The following is a 7,311-nucleotide window of genomic DNA, read 5'->3' on the forward strand; positions in this document are numbered from 1 at the left end:
GTATTGGAATGCAATCACAAGAACATGCTATCTTTTTTCCCAAGCTGCTATCTCCTGGAATGTAGTTAGACACTGGGCTGGTTTCCACTCGGACACATGGGTGTGTCTGCCACAAGCAACGCTGTCCAGGACAAGCAAAGAGTGCAAGAAACACAGTTTGCCTGCTAAATTACGAGGTGGCACTGACGCCTGCGTGTCAGACTGCACACGCTGAATGTGCGAGAAAGAGGAAGCAAATATGCATCTCACCGAAGGGAGAAATGATGCAATTTTTCTCATAGAACAGTATTTCTTTGTACAGTAATGCCCGTGTAAGGTGCACTTCAAAAACATGATAAAAATTACTAATAATTGTACTTGAGTGACCATTGTATGCCTAAGTGTTCTGAAATGATCCAAATATAGCTCTTTGTCATCCATATTTGTTGAGCGTCATGTCACTCGCTATATGTGGGGGAAAAAAACAATACACAAGAGACCAAAACAAATTGCCAAATTGCTACAAACAAGGAACAAAAGTTATCCACAAAACTGGAGGCAAACACAGACTGAGGAAGCAGGTTCAGGCCGTGACAGGTGACACAATCAACTAGATGCAGACTATTTATGCACAGAGTGAATAGGAGACAGGTGGAGGCAATCACCATGACGAGGAGACACGAGGGCAACAAGTAAATTTTCTGGAAGGAGAGGAAACAATTACTACAAAATAAAAGCAGGCATGACAAACATGAAAGATTAAAAACTGAGAACTTAACATAAAAGACAAGACATGAAATTAAAATTACATTAAAAGGTGTTCTGATGAACACATGAGCACATCACTCACTCCAAACCTTTTCAGTGGACAGAATGTAGCAAAACAGAAATGTAGAATGAACTTTTGTTTTTTTTTTACTGTACATCCTTTAATTTTGAACAGTTTTGGTGTCCCAGCACACATACAGAGCTACATTACAAAGAGCTAATGAATACAGCAAGCAAGCAGCAACAAATCCTGCACACTGTGGAGCACTAGCCAGAAGCACTTGGATCAATAATGTCTTAAAGTTGTCTTTGCAGATATCAGTGAGGTTGATGTGGATGGAAAGTGAATTTGCATTAGGCAAAGAGCTGGCGAAGAGGCGGAGACAAACCCACCACTAAACAAGCCATATAACAGGCCTCTCTATGTTGGTGGTCTGGCCTCGCTCTCATTTTATGGCTGGTGCTTTCTTTCTGAGACAAGCGAAGTTCGTCTTTAATTTGAGCAAGGGCCCGCTTCCAATCATGGTAGTGTGTGAAGCAGACATCACCTCCCACAGTTGATTCCGAGCCAGTCGGCAGTGATTGATTTGCTTTGCGGTAGCAGTTTACTGGGGTAGAAGTAGGACAACTATTTCAGAAACATATTGATATTGTTATATTATTATGATGATATATTTTGATATTATGTTTGTGATCCACTAGGAGGAATTGTCCATTAAAGCTCATCCCCATGTCAATGGACTGCATGAAAGGTACCAGCACAAAATCAAAGGTTCCCAGTTACAGGTGGCAGTGTGAAAGGTAATATAGTGAAAAACCCCGGCCAGAGTCTACATTTGGCCCAAGTCCTAAAAGGCCCATCATGCCCGTGACTCCTCCTGTTCGCGAGCTGCAGCTGGACTGCAGTTTACTGCTCTTCCCAGAGAATGAAGGGGGCAGTTGGCCGCCAGCTTGGTTGCTTGGTGGGTTTGTTGGTCGTTGGCTTCAAATCACAGAGCGCTGCAAAGCAGATCATGCCTGGCATCTGTCCTGCACTTAACATACTCCTTTCATAGTCAACCTAGAATGTAAAATCATTTTTGACATAGCCGGAGATCATGTAAGATACTGTATATAGACAAGTACACCTACGGGAAATGTTGAACGTTGAACTACCCTTCGCAGCTATAACAGCTTCCACTCTTTTGAGAATTCTGTTGAAGATTTTGGCGAGTGTCTGTCTTTGTTCAAGAAGATTTGCAAGGTTAGAAGTCACAGATGTTGGATGGGAGAGCCTGGCTTTAGTTCTTCCCAAAGGTGTTTGATGGGGTTGAGATCTGTGTCTCTGAGCTGGCAAGTCAAGTTTGTCCATGCATGACTCATTATCTTGCTCTGATGTCAAGTGTAAACAGAGGACAGAGGTCATCATTGGCGGTCCGATCTCACAAGAGCGCGCCCTCATCCTGCCCAACATATTGCTTGGCCAATGGTGAGTATGGATTCTGTTACCATGACGACTTGGGGCAAAGTAATGAGTGGCTCCATTTTGAGCCCTCTATTTAAAAAAGTGATTGCTGTGAAGTACAGTAGTCATCATAAAGACCGCAATGATTAAATTTACCCCCAGGAAAATTACGTTTGACAATTAGTTTGCAGAGTTGTGAATGTGCTACATGCAACAAACACACACAAAAAAAGCGGGTATTATGTAAATTAAATGCACTTTGACTTCACAGTCCATCACAGGACTCCACTGACTTTTTAATTGTTTTTATAGAAACAATTAAAAACATCTGTTTTCCCACAGTATTTCATATTCAAAATATAGCCAGTGTCATCAGAATGGTCACTTACTGTTTCTACTCGGATCACTCCAATTCTTTGGATAGAATGTTCTGCTGCCCGATATATTCAACCTAGTAAAACAAGCGTAGTGAGATAATCAAAGTTGTTGATGCAGTGTTACTTGCACAGTGAAGAACCCCTCCATGTAATATCCCAGAACAGATTTTATGTTTCTGTATTATCTTATACATTGATTAACACCGTCTGAACCTTTAAAGCTGAAGTCAACCCAAACATATTTTTTTCATGATTATGTTCCCAGCAGGCCCACTAGTTGAAACGAGCAATATTGTGCTTGTGGAATATGAGTTAAGCAGCAAAATGCACCTGTTTTTAGTCATCTCGGGGGGCGGCCATTTTGTCACTTCTGTCGACTGAAAAGGACATCACAGCTCCTCAGGTAACGACCAATCACGGCTCAGCTTCATAATACAGGTCAGCTGTGATTGGTCGTTGTGATGTCATTTTTAGTCAACCGAAGTGACAAAATGGCCGCCCCCGGAGATAGCTAAAAACGGGTGGATTAAGTCTTATTCCACAAATGCAATATTAGTCAGAATGCCTTGTTTCAACGAGTGGGCCTGCATATAAGATATTCTTAAAAAAAATATTAGAGTTGACTTTAAAAGTTGAAAAAGTGAAGAGTTCAATTTGAGGTTGAAACTTCACAAGTTCAGGACAACGCCATCTGTATTCTACAGCCTTAGTCTTGATGGTGGGAAGAATGATTCAATGCGGATGCACCATGCTTGACCTACAGCGTCGATGGACTTGCTCTGAACCGGGCCATTGCTGATAAGGCTAAGAAATGAGCCGCTGGAACACGGTGGAACATGTCATCTGCATATGAAAGCGCTTCTTCGGGAGTCTGTTGAAGTTGTTGATTAGGAGCAGACATAATCAGGTAGGGTTTTCCGTACAACGGAGAAGACAGATTTAGACCTAGAGCTACCTGCTGGCCTTGTCACGCTGTTTACTTGTGCCAGAGAAGAGCAGTCAGCCAGATGCATGAATTATGAATCGGACGCAGATGACTCCCTCCCAAGCTGTGGCCCGCGGAGTGCAGTGAGGAAGCAGAAATAATGAGGCAGTCGCGGCCCTTGGGAGCTGTCGACTGAACCTTTAACTTCATCCTTGGGACGCACCTCCACCGTTGCGAAATGGAGAGTTTTGACCCCGCTCGGGATGCTGAAAAACAACACGAGCTTCTGGGCCTCTTGGCTCCATTCCTGCATTCGCCCCCTTTAAAATTGCATGCGCGAGAGCCTGGCAAAAAATAACACTGTGTCATATTTCTGTCGCCCAAAGAGATTGAACGTTCAATTGAGCTTGAAAACACTGGGTGGTTTTGTTTTGAAACGCTCCCGCCGCACATGCCCTCACTCACTCCTTACACGCCTCACCTGCACGTGTCTCTCTTCAAGTCCATTTCTTGTTCTAGTTCATGCTCTTTTATTTTGGCGGAGTTTCTTGCAAACTTCAGCATCGTAGCGTGCCAAGGATGTCAGAGCAATACCGCTCGCAGCTGGACACACAGGTACGGCACTTTTTGAAAGTGCGGCAAGCGTTATGTAACCTTATCGGAAGCTTTTCCTGCCGTTGGCGCTGGCTCATACCCCACAGATAAAATCCATTAAAAGAAAGTAACAAATGTGATTTCTGCCTTGTTCCTGTCTCAGGTCTTCATTTGGCGAGCGTGTATGGAACAGTCTGCTATAGGAACGGAAGGCCGACGCTATAATTAGCCATTGGAAGGGCCCTGTTTAAAAATCTCGAGTGGCTGCTGTGAATCGTTGGCTTGCAGGAATTCGGAGCGTTCCTTATCCCTGAGTAGCATGCTGAGAGAGGGAGGGTAACCTGCTGAGGAACTCCTGCCACATTACCGTGTGCGTGTGTGACACACCGTGTGCGTGCGCACGAGTGTGTGCGTGGATCATCCATCTCTCATGCCTGTTGGCTTCCACTGAGCTTTCATCAAACTGCCGACGTGTGATGGATGCCATTACACGTGTTTGTGTGCATGCTGACGTGTGTTAAGTGATTTCAGCTCTATAGCATGCATGACAGAATAATTCATTCCTTTTGCATATGGGCCATCTGTAGAAAGCAACTGACACGAAAAGCCTGCAGGTTTCACTCCAGTAAACCCTCAACTTGTATGGAATTCCGCTTCAGTTTTTTGGGACTTTACAGACCATTCCGCAATCCTGTGGTTTTCCTACATATAAGTGTTGCTTGTTGTGTTGTTTTAACACAACCACGGCTCTGCTTTCTTTTGGAACAAAAAGCAGAGGCCCAGTGAAAAAGAGTTTTTGGAGAGGAAGGAAAAGCTTGAAAGCCAGTTCAGAGTGAGGGCTTTACCCGCACTGCAGACTGTCCATGGCTCCAGATGTGTGTTATCTCATTCCATGTCAGAGGCCCAGCACATCATCATCATGTTATGCAGTGGGAGGAGGTTCAACTCAGGGATGATTGGCAAAAAGAGACGCCTGGTACAGGGCAGTGCTGCTCGTGTCATCCTCTTAAGCCAAAGTATCTTGCACAATAGAGTTCATTTGTATTTAACTTAAGTACAGTAAATGTACTTTGTAGGGCAAAAAGCTCCGCCTCTGTATTCTTTGACTGCATTTTAAAGAGGAAGTCGACCCAAAAATATGTTCTATGCAGCCCCGCTAGTCCAAACACGGCATTCTGATTGATATTGTGTTTTGGGGATGTGTGTTAAATAGTCAAATCCACACGATTTTATCCATCTCAGGGGGCGGCCATTTTGTCACTTGTTGCCGACTGAAAATGACATCACAGTTGCTCATTGCTCAGGTAACAGCCAATCATAGCTCAGCTTCAGAAAACAGGTGAGCCACGATTGTTTGTGGAGGCTAGTGGAGGCGTATAGAACATGTAATTGCAAAGACATTTTTTGGGTTGACTTCTACTTTAAGGCCATTATGGTGGCATTTGAAGAGCCCAATATTTTGGGAGCTGGTACTTGGTGTAAAAAGTTTAACAACCGCTGTGCTACCGGCTATCACCGGTGGGCACGGCATCCCCAACTCACAAAATGTGATGCCCATGAGATAACTTAAGGGATTGGCATGGGCCAAGGTGACAGGCCTTGATTGCTGTGCATGCCCAGGAAGATTTTTAAACAGTCTAAAACATTGCCACAGCAAATTCTAGACTGCAGAGCAGAGAATGGAAACTGTAACAGCTTGATTGGGAGGGGGCGGGGAGTATATATGTTTAGGATCCAATCACATGACCTTTTTTCCTGTGATGACTAGCTCTTACCATAAAACATCAGCAAAATAAACAGAGCTGAACTATAGACTGATGTTTCATAACATAATGTAATAATATATAATTTAACATCTTAACATAAATTATTCCTTAACAAACTGCCATATCTCAAATACATTGTGCAGATGCTCAGTTACCCTGAAAATAATACAGGCAGAAATGTGTCATGAGGTTTGTAAGCAAACAAAGGAATTGAGAGGAACATTAACTATAAAAATAAATGGAGGTTTTCTTTTATAGGGCTTTGAGCGTTAAAACCCTATTTGCATAAATGTTGTGCAGACGTAAGTACAATATATATCAATAATTTTTACAAGAGAAACCGTGGCTGATGACTTATTCACCTCTCTCTGCAGTATAGCAGTTACCACTTGAAGCTAAAAAAAAATAAATGCACTTCTTCACTGTCAGACGGTTAATTAGGTTAGCAGGGGTGTAATTGCACATTACTGCAAACTTATAAACTTCTTGCACATTGCAAATAGTGCACTGTCTACACTGAAAAAAAAAGAGCCTGTGTTTTCCCTCTGGCGTGCTGCCATCCTCCTTCCCTCCGCATGCCTCACTGTGGTTGTCTGCTGCACTCCACTTGGGTCCCATGAGAAATCTGGGACAGACTATATTGTTCCAGCCAAGAGTGTGCGTGTGCGTAACTGGAATTGTATGTTTTGCCGTATCACAACCCGGTGATTCTTGGAGTAGCAAGGAGCACAAATACGACACTGAGACGGCATCAGAAGCACACATACGCACTGCCAAGTGTTTCACTCAGTGAAGTCTAGCAAGCATTAAAAAAAAAATAAAAAAAATCCATCTGGGTGTGCATTGTCGGCGATCTATCATCCAAATACAGTATGTGAGAAAACGAGTTAAACGGTGTTTCACAGGACAACTACTCTGCACCATCTTATCCCCTGATCCGGTTGCAGATACTTCCTAGAAAATGGATCGCGACCTTGCTATTAACCTCCTGACATTTTCTCTGTTAAAGCATGAAAGATGACAGCCATCGGTCTAGCAGCCTTTGTCACGACATGAGCAGTCCGGACATGAACAATTCAAATTAGCAGCGATGTCTGCATGAAAGCACTGATATGTTTGACTCATATGCCAAACGGAGAGCATTTTTCACCCAAGGCCACCTGGTGTACCAGTTTCCGAAAGCATCCGTATCTTATTCTGATAAAAAGCCATCCTTTTGCAATCAGTGTGACTTGGGTGTGCATCATCAGCCTCATTTAAACGTTTTGGAGGGTGAAAGGTTAAAACAATGATGTACTGTGTCGTGTTGTTCCTTGGAGCACACAAACACTAATTATTCATCATCCCAAAGTCATCCAACGAATGAATGAAAGGCTTTTAAACAGACTACAGTATGTCCTCGAAGAGTGCTGTGCTCATACTCTGCTGTAATACATGCCATTCCCCAATTAATCACCA

At 43.3% G+C, this 7,311-nt stretch overlaps 1 long non-coding RNA gene across 1 annotated transcript; it reads right to left on the bottom strand.

Moving 5' to 3' along the window:
* Positions 1-1,080: 1,080 nt before the first annotated feature.
* LOC147127461 (uncharacterized) lies at positions 1,081-4,400 on the bottom strand. Its single transcript, XR_015084478.1, has 4 exons — positions 3,975-4,400; positions 3,524-3,837; positions 1,879-2,118; positions 1,081-1,807 (listed from the first exon to the last, which is right to left on the bottom strand). It is a non-coding gene; the product is annotated as an uncharacterized LOC147127461 (long non-coding RNA).
* Between the last annotated feature and the right edge of the window lie 2,911 nt (positions 4,401-7,311).

This window comes from Filicampus tigris, chromosome 21 (genome assembly GCF_054856515.1).
Source record: "Filicampus tigris isolate MCC_2025a chromosome 21, RoL_Ftig_1.0, whole genome shotgun sequence".
Taxonomy (NCBI): domain Eukaryota; kingdom Metazoa; phylum Chordata; class Actinopteri; order Syngnathiformes; family Syngnathidae; genus Filicampus; species Filicampus tigris.